Genomic DNA, 14298 nt, shown 5'->3' on the forward strand with positions numbered 1-14298 from the left:
TATTGTAGGTTTTCCTTACCTCCTTGACAGGTCTGACACGGGTCGGGTACTTTGGCCTAAGAACATTGACATTGACCTGTCATGAGACAAAGCGGAAAGAACGAAGGACGAACTGTCCTATGCTGATGTCAACGGTCTGCTGCTTAAAGCTGTACGCAGTAATTTCTAATCTCAGCAGCCCCGGATTGAAAGCACGTTGTGCATAAGGTTGAACTGTTCAGACAAGACGCAGAATCGCAGCTAATGTTTCCGGCCAAAGAGAAGGTGTAGGGGGGAAAAAGAGGCTGGACTGTATCGTTTCTGACCTTCTTTATGGGTATTAAAATTGTAGTCTCTTAAGATAACCTTGTCATTTAAATTAAGCACATTACACAAGTAGGACACAGTGCACCAAGGAATAAGATATTGCTTACTGAACAAGTGTTTACCTGTGAAACGGAAAGAGGGAAAAGAACCATAAGTGCGGAATACAAAATGATTCAGAGAAACTTATTTTTTCACTATGAAATTATTTTTATCATCACACCACCAATCTAAGCTTTGGTAAAACTGCTCCAACAGCGTCATTGGGCCTATAAACAAATGTGACCACTGTTGGTGATGGTATATGTGAAACACTTACATTTTAAGTTAACTCGACCAGCCAAACGGGCTTGAAAACCCCTGCTCTCTTAATAACATGTTTGAGTCAGTTCTCAAACTGACCCCATTCGACAATGCTTTAAAGAGGGGTTACACGTCAAATCGACTCAACATAACAAATGATGCACCTTCCAATGTCTTATGAAATACATAAGTCCTTTCAGAGAGTTGCTCTTATGGATAATGACATTGTACAGAGCCCTTTGTTTAGCCAAAACTGCACGTCCTTGCCGTCATTGTAGATGTCAGCCTTCAAACAAGTTTTCGTCAATGCCTTTGGTGCAAGTTTCCGTTCAAAGGCAAATCTAAAAATAAGGAAAATATCTCACAGCAGAAGCATTTGTGCAAATGAAGACAACAACCAAATTCACAAAACAAACCCCGTGCCCTTATTGTAGAGGATTTGCATCCATATGAGTTTGAACCTGGGCTTTAAAAGATCAATATAACTCATCGCCGTTGATGTCCTTTCAGGCTATGATTTAATATGATCTTAAGTATGAAGCGATGGATTGATAGCTCACTCATGACGTAATTCATTTCATTGTTGGAGGGACCCATGTGGGTTGTGTGCTTTTTCCTCTGTCTCTTCATGCGCTAATTAAAAATATTGAATTGATTGCTGGTACCGAGCCCGCCGAACCACAGTTAGCACCATCTCAGGTCCCGCTCATAGCCTGAAATAGACAATCAAGTGTGCGGGTAACTCAGAAATGAAAAAAGCAAACGAGCAAAAAGCCATCTGCCTTGTGTTTGTGTGTTATTGTGGTGAGCATGTTATCACATGCCATCAATTCCCCCACCGAATAATAACATGGCAACAGAGAGCCGCGAGAGTTGTTTAAATAAAAGTAACATGTGGTTGTCTGAGATGTGCAAGGACTATCGTGATAAAAAGTACCTGGTGGCGGGTGCAGCGTTAAATCCCAATACTCTTCTCTACTTAACGATTAGTTAAAAAAAAGCCTTCTTTATTACTAGAATAGACTACACTTCACTGTGAAAGAAAATACATAAAAAGTCTCACACAAACATACTAATAAAGTGTGGCTACGCTGTCAGACTAATGCTGCTAATAATGACATTTGTCTGTTTTGCCTGCTAACAATTGTGAGTGCCTGGCATACACTAGCTGACGTGTGAATGTGAAACTTGGTATTTGATGATTAATGCACATCGGGTCCAACCGTAACACTATCTGCAGGTTCACACAAAACACAAAGAGTGGTTTAACAAGTGTCTAAAGACTTACACAGTGGTTACATGGCTTTGTCAATGTTACTTCAGTGCGTCAGGGTGTTTATTAAAGGGACAATCATGGCTTTTCCTTATTTCTGGCATGGATATAATGTCTACAGGTATGGATGTCATGTTAAATGTTGGTAAAGCTTAGAATAACGGGAAAACATGTTCTTATACTCAAGGCTCAAACTGACGTCAAACCTTGATTTACTTATCTGGTCATCCCCTGCTCACGGCCCCACTTTAATGCCCCAGTGTTACCATTGCATACACGGGCTAAGTGTAGTAAAAGCCACACGTAAAGGAAACCTGCACCCGTGGGTGCTGATGTGTTAATGTCTCTCAAATTTCAGATCGTTACGCCTGAGAACATGTCAGTTGTGTAGTGTTTGTTTATGAAGCCATCATGGTGATTTTCTATGTAGAAAGTGCACCCTATATATCCTCCAACACTCAGTGAGCCATGCTGCAAACGACTGACCAGACGAGACACCTACAAAAGAAGTCGTCAGAACAGCAGGGTGAAACAGATGACAGCTGTAATGGCCAATAGGAGGGTAAACAAATTACCGACTTAGGTAAGGAACCTTCCTGGATAAACTCATAGCTAACGTATGCAAATGTGCTGCTATTTATATGCGCTTTTCCAGTCCTTAACACAACTAGCACGCAAGAGCTTTACCTACTACAGGAAACATCACCATCGCTCACACACATTAATTACACGGTGTGGCCGGGGCTGCTGTCAAAAGGTTGCCACTCGCTCAGCCAGATATACATTCCCATACACAATCACACTCCGTGCACCAGCACCGGGAGCAACTGCGGGGTTCAGTCTGCCCAAGGACACTTCAACAATGACTGCTAAGGGGAGGGGACGCCAACCACCAACTCTCCGATGGAGCAGGCAAACCCTCCCGCTACCTTAACTGACGCCACAGCGCCCAGATGCAGTAATGCTCAAACAGGGGGTGACTAGGGGATAAGAGTAGTTCACAAATAAAATGTTGTACATTACGTGTTAAAGTGTAAGTGTTGGTGTTCTAGTGAGAACCCTGAAAGCCTCCATCCAAATCATTAAAACTATCGGTTCATGGGGGTTTGCTACGTGAGAACACACAAACTGCAGAGTAAATGATATTTCATGTATGTGGAAAGATGTTGGACATGTCGGCGAGAAAAATGATTGAGAAAAGCAGAGAAGAGGTTGAGCGGGTGCACCATTAAGATATATGGAGTCTGAATATTTCATTGTTACCTGCGACGGCACTTTGAGAACTTATCCGAAGACAAAGACCAGCATCGGTCTGTCAGAAACATGCCCACATATATTTATGCTCCAGAGCCTCTTGCGGCTCCGTTGGAAATTATCACGTTGGGAGTAAAAGATGAATGTGTGAAAAGGAAGGATCGTTCGGTGGTGTGAACCAAATGTCGGGCTCATGGATTGATGTGTTGATCGCCCTATCCTAAAGACAGTGCAACGGTGCCCGTCTTTAACCATGCATAGTCATTCCATGACTTAACATGATGTTATTTGCGTGCTGGGCAATGTTAAGCTCTTACAGCCTAAAAAATTGCTTTGCTTTCGACTTGGACTTACTCTGATACTTCAAGATATAAGGATTACATGAAACATCCCAAAACTTTGCTTAAATCCACTCACAAACTGTTTTGTTGTCGTAACATGGACTATAGGTGGTCATTAAACATAGGACAAGGACAGAATCAGCACTGATGTCATGGATTTGTCTTTTCTTTTTTGGGGGCTTTTCCCTTATTTGATAGTGCCAATGGGTAGACAGGAAGAGCGAGAGAAATAGAGGGGATGGCACACAGCAAGGGCTGCAGGTCCGGATTCGCACCCAGCCGCGCGCAAAGGACCCGTTTACACGGAGGCGCTCTTAACGGGTGAGCTAAAGGTGCCCGATGATGTCATGGATTATAAGGAAACAGAGAGAAAAAGAAAGAGAAAGCAAAAGATCCCTGTACGTATCCTTTGTATAGTAATATGAGATGATGTCCGTGAAGTTTACAATTGCAGAGGAAAGAAGGGAACATGTTAGATTCAAAGACAGAAGAGAAAGTTAAAATAAAAATCTCAATTACTTCTTATCGCCCAGGTGCTGCAAAGTGAATGAAACTTAAAGAGGAACAATTAAAAAGAAAATTTTTTTTTTTTTGCAAATTATAAATTGCCCTCTAAACATGAGTTGTGTTACATAACAGTTTACAGCAATCAATTTTGGTCCTAGATTAGCTGCTGTGTACACTCGACTATCTATTAGTAACTTCTGCCTCTATCATACTTCTTACCTCAAAGAATGAAGAAAGTTCTACAAAAAGCAACACCGCTGATGGGCACAGGTAGACAATCGCTGGGCTCAATAAGCCTTTTCTGTCAGGAGGTTATGCAATCCATTTTAAGGTGTTCAGACAGTTATGATATTCTCGAAAGCAGTAGGCAAGAGAACTTAGACATGTAACACAAAGCAAATTGTATGTGCCCGCACAATCTCGGATTTGTTTGAAGAGGCTGAAGAACGAATGAAATCTCAAACACACATTATTTCCATGAAAAAGGAAATTAGCAACAGCAGCACTTTTCTGACAGTGTTGTAGCCCACTGAACCACCTCTGAGATATGAATCTGTAGTGTGAAGGGCATTGTGGGAGAATTGTGTTACAGCATGTTGGCGAGGAGGGAAGCAGGCATGCACTGCTCCCTAAGGCTAGTCATGATTTAGATGATAGACAGTGATGCTCCAAACAATTTACCACGGAGAGTTTGGACATGGTGTGTGTGTGTGGTGTGTGTGGTGTGTGTGTGTGTATGTGTTTGTAATGAAACAGTGACAACTATCAAGCTATTTGCAGTTAGCAGTTACACAGGGAGGGAAGAAAAAAAACCATGCACAGCTGGAGACACTACTGGAGATGTGTATCTGTATGAATCGTGTGGTTGCATGGAAAAGCATGTCAGTATGTTTCATGTTGCTTACAGTGGAGAAAGTATATAAAACATGAGATTGATTGCCATGAAAATTGACCCTGGATCTGTGTGTGTGTGGCAATTTAATGAGTGTGCGTGCCCTTACCACAGCATGTGCACAGATCAACGGTGCTATTTTCCAAGGGGGCCCCCTCTGGGACATGGACAGCAGAGCGGAGTCTCCTTGTATCCCCTGGATGGGAGATTAGGCTGCCGATGGTGAACATCCTTTACAAAATCACGACTTGACCGACGTTGATCCTCCATATGGAGTATGTGTAACCCTCCTCCCATTTGCTGAAATACTTTCCCAAGGTTTACCCTTTCAGGCAGATACCTCAGATGGCAGATGACAGTGTGTGTGCTTTGCTATTTCTGTCCATGTCAGAAGCGTTTTAGCATTCCATATTTTAGGAGATGTTATTTTGTTAGTCCTCCCTCTGGTTGACATTGGAAGTATCTTAAAGAGTTTTTTTGAAAAGGTTTTAGTAGACTCAGTAACTAGTTAAACGAAAGGTTAAACATTGTGACAATGGGCTTATTTGCCAGAGTCTTACGAGAGTTCATTTAATTTTATTAATTTATTATCTCGAACAATCAACAATGTTGCAAGACACAAACAATCAGAAGTAAAAAAAAATAAAAAAGATATGAGAAGGATTAGTTTGAGAAGGAACAGGTGAACGCAAATGGCTGTGTGTTTCCCTTGCACACAAACTAGGACACTAAGCCAAAATATCTCATGCAGCCACCTGTGTATTGACACACCAGATGAAATTAGTATAGATCCTCTCAACTCTGTTAGACAGCAAACAAGCGCAGTAACTGGTATTCCTGCATGAGTTTAACAACATAGGGGTTTTGACTCTTATTGCAAGAAAAAAGAAAAACAAGGAAAATTATTTTTTCAAATTAACCCATTCTGGAGGAAATGGAATGCTGGAAACTAGTGTCAGATTTCCTCAACCCCTCTTCAACAAAGCACCCCCACAACATACCTAGTACACGTGTTAGAAACAATACATAATCCCAACCACCTTTGGAAGTTTGGTGGATTGTAAAAGCAAAGTACAGCGAACAAATGTTGTGCCCTGCCTACACTGTGCCCCACTTTAGCTTTTTGGTGTGGGTTTAGCTGAGGTCATAAATAGATCTATGGTTGAATTTGACTAAATAACGTGCCAGTACCTAATTCAGCAGTTGCATGACATGATCATGACATGTGTCTTGGATATATTTAATTCATGTGTACATCTTGTACGGGTGACTCTGAATAGTCAACTATTTGAGGATTTTAAGGAGCCTGATTCAAGTGCTACATCTCTAAGTCAAATGGTCGCATTGCTGAAAATGTGGTGACCGTTATCAAACCTTAAAGGATCATTCCATTCGGTTACATAGAAGTAGCTGTCTTTACTTAGAATTTCTTGTTTTTTTCTTGTTTTCCCCCCTAAAAGATCTGGATGTATAGCCCATTTTGATATAAATACAGCTTAATAGTAGTTAATTTAGTAATTAGAAGTAAGGGTACTCATGGTGGACAAAAATCAAAAGGCTAGTACTAGTACTGATGAGGACTGGCCTTCAGACCAGGTCTAGATTCAGCGTGAAATTTCATTACACCGTTGAAAAGAAAGGAGAAATGGGGCTACAAGTGTAAGAAAAAACTGTGTGTGTGTGTGTGTGTGTCGGCGTGTGTTGGTGGTGGTTGCAAAGGAGTGAGCGAGCCTCTTTTACTCTGATTGCAAGTCATTACTAATCTCTCGCTCAATCCTCCTGTACCTCTCTTCTCTCTTTCTTCCTCTCCAGGCCATCCCACTTAATCTCCATTCCCTCTCTCTCCACCTTCCATCAGTTTAATTTGCTCTGCTGGCAGGGAAGTAGCATTTATGTCAGCCAGGCATCCGCAGGGGTAACTGATGGCGCAATAACATAGGGAAACAAGCTCTCAACAGGAGGGAGTAGGTACGCTATTGAACCATTAAAACGAAACGCTCATGCTCCATGTGAATTTTCGGGAGGGAAATGACGACTTCTACTCAAATAGCTTCACTTTCTACAAAAGGATAGGCTGAATCAAAGTGTAGAATGATGAAGTAACTTCTAAGTGGAGATGTTGTCATCTATACATATGTATATGTATAAAATAACATTGTTGATGGAGGATGAGTGTGGGGGTGTGGCTGTGGACAACTGCATGAGTGCATGTGTTGACGGTGGCTCATTTAGATTTAGATAAGGGATGCAGGATGCATACAGAGGCTTAGGTTTTCACCACCCTGCTGTCAGGATGAAAAAAAGTCAAAGAAAGAGATGATATGATGACCACGTGTATTGACCACCAACAGAAACAAGTGAGGTTCATGTCAGTTTTATTAACAGCCAAAGCCATGGGGGTCTTTCTTGTCAGCCATCCAAGCGACTCAACCTTTCTTTTCATTAGGCTACCAGAGAGAGGTAGACAATTCGCATTCAACTAGTTGAACTCTTATTGAAGAATTGTGAAATTTAAATTTAAAGCAATGTGACCACATCTGCTAGCCTTTTATCATTCTTTGTGCTCTATCCATCCTCCTTTTCCAGTCCCTTTGATACCTGGTAAAATGGGGACAACATTGTGCTTTTTCCTGGGCAGATATGAAAGAGTCTGCAGCCGTTGTCACCAAAAAAAAAATCAAGTAAATGATGTGTTTGATGTCAAAAGCAGAGCTTCTTTGTAAAGCCATCTTTTGACATTTGACAATCACAGGGGAGAACATCCCATCATAGATTTCTCTTCAACAGTGGTCTGAAAAGACCAAAATGCAGTGCAGCCTCTGACATTAGTATGATGCCCCATCAATAAATCACATACTGTATTTATGTGGATGACGTGAAGTTTGCCAGGGCAGCAGAGAAGTAAAGAGCAGCTAATGTACTAGTTTTTGGTTTTAAATACAGGACTGCTATAGCAGCCTGATGATTTACCGCACAATAAACTATTTTTATCGTCAGAAACTCCTGTCCATTTCATGCAGCTTCCTGGTTAGGATCCTCCTCCCCTTGCCCCCTCCAGCCAAGCCCACTCGTTGTGATTGGTCATCTTCGGGACGAGCTGAAGAGCATGACCATGTAGGGAAGTCGTTTTCATAGGCACGTTCGAGATGAACTGCGCCTCGCCTGTAAAGTGGACGAGAGCAGGCGCAGCAGCGGGGGGCGGGGACAAAAAGCGCGGTAAAGCGGACAGTTTCCAGCCGATTCCAGCCGCCTTCAGGCTGGCAGGAAGGGATGAAAACACTGTGGTGGGATTCCGATTAATAAAACTTAATCAGACACACCTATCAGCTGTACACAGTCTCCAGTTGTTTTAATTTGACAAGTGGCGGGCAAAGTGCTCTACATGCGATCGTTGCTGATTTCAATTAACACACACTGTAGAAGGCCTACGTGATCTGAACAGATTTAGTCTCTCTGACTTCTAAACGTAACTATCAGCCACACAAATGTTCTGGACAGAATAAGTCTTTAAATCAGACAAGTAGTAATTAAAATCGATTCAAAAACGATAAAAAGTTTATAAAACGTCATCATGTTGTAAACCATCAGTGTGTTAATCAGCTGTGAAGCCGGCGTTTCCAGCATGCTCTGGGTCCGCCGGGTCCGCCTGGCTCGCAGTTGGTGAAAAGCAACTGCGCCGCTGCTCTCAGAACTGCGGCCCGCCTTGCTTCGTGAGATTTCCGTTGCCCACGTGTGCATGACGTCAGCAAGTCGGGATCAAGTCTGACACAAATCTAACCGCATGGAACGGGCGCCGATCGCGGCGTGTGACGATTCGCGCAGACCTGGCTCATCTCGAACGAGGCCTATTGATGTAGACAAAATAGGAAATTCAAGACCCCACTGAGACCCAATGAGATCAAGCATTCAGTGCTGGGCTGAGCTAACCCAATCTGCCTGCGGGGCTCACGTCCTCATTATTTGAACACTTTGGTATTGTTTTACATGAAACAATTTATCGGTCAGAAAAGACAAAAAAATAATATGTGGTCTTTAAGTGTTTCAGTGAACAATTCAAGTATATAATAGTCAGCTGAGTGTTGAACCATTCACTGGCAGTGTTTTTTCTGATGAGTTGCTGAGGAGGAAGCGGTGGAGCACTTTGAGAGGAAGGGCAAAGCCAAAAGCCCTAACTAACGCTACTAACTGGAGTGATCACAGACAAGGCAGAGACTACAGACCTGTGCGGTGCACGCAAGAAAAATGGACTCCTGGACTTCTGTTCAGTAACTGAGTTGAGCTTCCCCACTTTGCTTTCATATAGACTTTTGATTTGGGTTAATCTTTAAATAGTTTAATTTTTTTTTTTATTTAGTTTAGCTTTTTCGGATAAAATAAATGATCACATCCTGCCTTGTCGTAGTTTTGTTTGGGTTGCCATTCTTTGGTCTCCTTATATTAAAGAAACTGGCCTACAAGTTCATTGTTTGATATTAAAGTGCCACTTATGAAAAAAATATCTCCTTTATTTTTGTTTCTGGTGCTTCCACATGCAACAAACTTGTAAAAAAACATCCATGCTGTTTTGATGAGATACGGTTTCTGAATGTCCTTGCCCTCAGTCTCCGAGTGAGCTGTTAAAATCTGCGCCGCTTTCTACGTACTAGCCGAGATGAGGTGGCTAACCGTAGCACATACTAGACGCTAGCATGCTAGCTCGGCTCATTGGCAAAACACTGCTACAACACACACATTACAAAGAACTACTTACATGTTCTGCAGGTATTCCACAAGTGTCCCTTGTTTGAAGAAGTCTCCCAGCTAATCCGGCCTTGAAATGACCAAAGTTGGAGAAGAGTAGCTAGCTGATGATCTTACTTAGCTACTGTGCATTTGCGACTCCCAACAGATAGTATAAGAAGTGAGATGTCTCACTCTGTAGTCAACAGAGACCTAAACACACAGGGTGAAAACAGATCTGCAGCTCTAGTACAACCTCAAAATAAAATTATGCCTGAAAATGTGAGAGAATATGCGCTTGACAGTTCTAGACTAAACAGGTTTTAAACATTTGAAGTAAATTTGCCGTGCCAAGCACTGGAAGTCTTGTTACATTTACACAGGTGCTATTCAGGTTTATAATCATATCTTCTACAAGTAGTTTGCAATAAAAAGAGCTGTTTTAGTGTAAAAAGAGAGGAACAAAAGCCTTTTCAGTCAAGGTCCAGTAATTAATGGGATGGAAATTGTGTTGAATGGTGACAACTGTGAAATGTTCCAAGCATAAGACAACCTTTATCTCTCATTCTCCTTTAACTTTGACTGGGGTATTTTTTCATCTTGTTGGTTCTATTTGTACAATTTCAGAAAAATCAAAACTGTTAAAACCTCTAACAGAAGCCTTGAGTGTGTCTCACCTTGGTACTGTATGTAGAGCTACGTTGCACATCCATAACAATATTACCGTTACTGCTATGAAATGTCGTTCAATTTACACTTTCAGTGAAAATAGATCATTATGGGCCATTTATTGGGAACACCAACCTTGGTCTTACAGATGACAGCCAGGAGGCAGGACTTCATGTTTCTAGATGGCAACCTGTCCACTTTAGCTTTAGTGAAATGTCTAATGTCCATGACATTGTTGTCTGAATGTCCTTCACATTATATGATATGATAAAAGAAATATTAATTTTAGTCATTGCCAAATGCATTATTCAACTGTACCTACAGATCTTGCAAGATTAGGGGGGTTTAAATTTGTAGTGTTATGCTGTTCATCAAATTACATCCTCACTCATTTTATGAGACAGGTTCTGCCGTTTTTTTCCCACGCTCTTGTATGATCTGCTTTAAATTGTCTTGTTAGGTACAAGAAAGCGTTTCTGAAAGGCATAGATGGTGGAAAGTAGTCTATATTGACGTTTTTTTTCCGCTGGAATTGTTCAGTGCCGCTAAAAGGTTCTGCTGGATATCCCTAATTTTCAGCCGGATGTCCATCACTTTCCGCTTCCTTTTCCTCGAATGTGTTCACATTCTAGACTCCGGTGGATTTGTGAGGACTATGGTTAACTACTCCTCGGTCTCTGCAGGGTAAATCCAGACAGCTACTAGACTATCTGTTCAATCTGAGTTTTCTGTTGCATGTTAAACAACCCTTGAGTGTTCACATGTTCCACCCAAAAACAGTTCTTCCTGAGGCCGAGACAATTGTGATTGGTTCAAAGAATGCCAACATACCAGAGCAAGTTTGCCTCCCATCCTAGAATGTTGTGTGGACTATCCAGACCGTCCCTGCAGCGCTGTGGAGGAAGGTCTGGCAATGCAAGACTAGGTGGAAAGGGAAAAGATCCAAAGTTTTTTGACTTTCATTGCAGCTGGTTTGAAGGTAGCAAGAAAGAGGAGAGCCAGAGGAGGGAGTATTGTTGGGTGATGCTGTTAGGTTTATATGTCATTGTGTCATGAAATGGAATTTTGAAAGTTAGAGAGCAGCCAGTGTGCTTACAGGTACAGCATGTCTGACACTCGCATTCTCCACAGAGTTCAAATGCTCACACAAAAAGACCTGGGAAACTTCTACATCTACTTTTGCGGCATATTTGCCTTTAGTTTCTCCATAAATGATGTTAATTCAGTTTCATCACTTATTCTCCAGTGTGTCATGTACATAAAGTAAATAATGTGCCATGCACAGCTGCAGCGGTAGAGGCCTGTGTGTGGGTTTTTAAAAGAAGGCCATGTACTCCTCTCTGTACTTTAAAGATATTTCTTGAACAGGTGAGCACCTAAACAGCAAGGCTCTTACTGAAAACACTTATTTATTTTGGGATTACATTTGCCATTCATTGGCAAGGCGAGGAAGGAATGTTGGTGCTCTGAAACCACATTCAGTTATTTTTCTTCCTTGATTGTGTTTTTCTTTTTCTGCCATCTCCCATAGAAAAGAGAGGTGGGTAACGTAGGGGTAGACAATCTATACGTGTTGTAATAGGCCTCTCCTTTCAACTGGAGCGGCTATAAATTATATGTAGGTGTTGTACATAGGGGGATGGTCTCAAGCTGTTCTCTGTCTTGGGTTTGCACGAGGTTACTGTCTGAACCCCAGAGCTCTGTTTGTGGAGACGGGACATCATCATCACACCGTTGGCCTACTTGTGTGGGTGTCCTTCTTTTGTCCTTTGTCTCTTTCACCAAGTTCTGGTTGAGACTTACATTTGCCTAGAGTAAAATTTTGCCAAGCAAAACTCCAAACATTTGACGTGCGAACCTTCCAAAAAAACAGTGGCTGAGGAGATTAACAATGACTCAGTTTAGAGGGAGCATAGTCCGGGGTGCTGCCATGATTGGATTCATTTATACTGTATGCTGTAAGCTTTTTCTCCCCCTTTACAAAGATACAATCAAGAGCACACTTTGATTTACATTAGCAAAGACAAAGTTCTAAGCATGGCAGTTGCAAAATCAAGTCCAAGTCCAAGACACATTGATGTATTGACTAGTCATGTAACCTTGGAGTGTTATTTGAACCCGCTGCAAGTGACAGGTGGGGTACCATCTGTCATTGGGCTGGGGGCTGATTGTAACGGAGTACAGTGGCTGTTCTACTGTGTAAATCACAATGAAAGCTTCTAAACCAAATCTCAATCAGACACAAACACTCAAACTTAATCAAGAATGCAGTTTTGTTGCATCGGAATGTATTTTTTAGGGGACCAGGCTGCAGAAGGTGCAGTTAGAATAATTATTTGCTGGTTTAGCTGCAAGCCATATAAGGTACTCTGATTACAATATTTCTGTCCAACTTTGTACTTTTATCAGAATATATTATCACACGCAAGTAATTTAACTTTGCTTGGGTTTTGGCATGGGAAAATCCAAGCTTGAACAGGCCTGCAATGTCTGAGCTATGTTAGTGGCAGAGTTAAGAAATTGTCATGGTCCTGCTAGAGGCCTTTGTTTTTTGTTGAGGTACTTTTGTGACAGTAATTGTTTTCTAAAGGATTTGGTGTTTAGGTTTCCTTGTTTCTTTCTTCATGTTTTAGTTTCTGTCGTATGTGTGTACTAAGTGTCTCTATAGCACTGCCCTGCATGTCTACATCACATCTACAGCCTGCCTTGTTGTTCCCAGTCCTGTTGTCTTGTTACCACAGTTGTAGCCTGGGGCTTGTGCACGAACCAGGATAGGGATAAAGCCGGGATATTCAAGTTATCCTGGAGAATTTGGCTTGACTTGGTTGCGCAAAAGCAGGTTGAATTAAACCTAACCAAGCAACCAGGGGAGTTTTCTTGCGGCTAGCCTGGTTCAGAGCAGGCAAACAGCCAGGCTAAATTAATCCTGAGTCTTCATGTGTCAAATTAGCTGCCACTTTGATCCAAATAAACATGTTTGACAGTGCTTCGGTTGTTTCTGAATGTGTTCTGATTATTTTTATCACTTTTGTTGTCACGCGTTTAATTTAAACCCTACTAAGCGTTGTTTAGTGGTTAGAAATGGTTGCACGGCACCCCGATGCAAAGTGGCAATCGGGAGAGTCTGGATTTTTCCGGTGGGCCGGTGTGTTTTGAAGCCGTGAGGGCGCTCTGTTATCGTAAGGTGTGCGGCGCTGCTCGCGGCAGACCTGGGACCTGTTGCACGAAAGTAGAATAAAGATACCAGGATAGTGAAAAAAGCGCCGCTGACTTATGTGATCTGCATCCCGGCTAATCGGTTGCACGTTTGCCGAGCCGGATAAACAGGTGGAGCTATGTCAAGCAGGTGTGATAGCCAGGATAAGTGCACGTTCACGGCTTCTCAAATAGACCATGTTATCGATCACAGATTTACTGAAGCAGAGATGAGAAGACGCATGCGCCAAATGTTCACCCCATGAGCAGCATCCTATATGGAAAATACGAGGAGGGGAAAGAAAGGAAAAAGGGAAATACGGCTTATACAAACGCGAAGAGAAAAAAAGCCCAACATAGCGGACCCTACTGAATGTGTGGGGGTTTAAATATTCTACTTTGCCTCAAAAGTGAGAGAGAGGGAACTAATGTTCCTCGGGAAATGAACCCTACGGACTTTAGGCTAATTTCAAACCCTTATCACAACGTGAGACAAGTTTTACAAACCAGCACAAATCTCTATACAGTGATATCTAATCTGTGTACAATTAATTTCATACAGAACAATAGAAGGAGACAAAAAACTAGAAAAAAAAGGAAAGGACTTAATAAGCTGTCGTGTGAAATATATGTAACAAATATTCATGTTTTTTGATTTCTGACAAGGACTCAGCCACAAAATAAAAGATTAAGAAGCATCTGTGTGTTCCATTCCCGGTGTGATGAATGTAAACTACACTACATACGTGCTGTATATAGGCCACGTTATCGGTCCGGTGATGTAAGACTTATTGAAAAGGTTATGAAACCAATGTAAGCAACAAAAAACAATAGGCCCACTA

At 41.9% G+C, this 14298-nt stretch overlaps 1 long non-coding RNA gene across 1 annotated transcript in view; it reads left to right on the plus strand.

Moving 5' to 3' along the window:
* The first annotated feature begins 6060 nt into the window (after positions 1 to 6060).
* Positions 6061 to 14298, plus strand: part of LOC116707394 (uncharacterized) — a 14621-nt gene continuing 6383 nt past the window's right edge. The window contains exons 1-2 of the long non-coding RNA XR_004336504.1: positions 6061 to 6124; positions 8372 to 8376. This is a non-coding gene — a long non-coding RNA (uncharacterized LOC116707394). The remainder of the gene's footprint in view (positions 6125 to 8371; positions 8377 to 14298) is intronic.

Source organism: Etheostoma spectabile, chromosome 19 (assembly GCF_008692095.1).
Source record: "Etheostoma spectabile isolate EspeVRDwgs_2016 chromosome 19, UIUC_Espe_1.0, whole genome shotgun sequence".
Taxonomy (NCBI): Eukaryota; Metazoa; Chordata; class Actinopteri; order Perciformes; family Percidae; genus Etheostoma; species Etheostoma spectabile.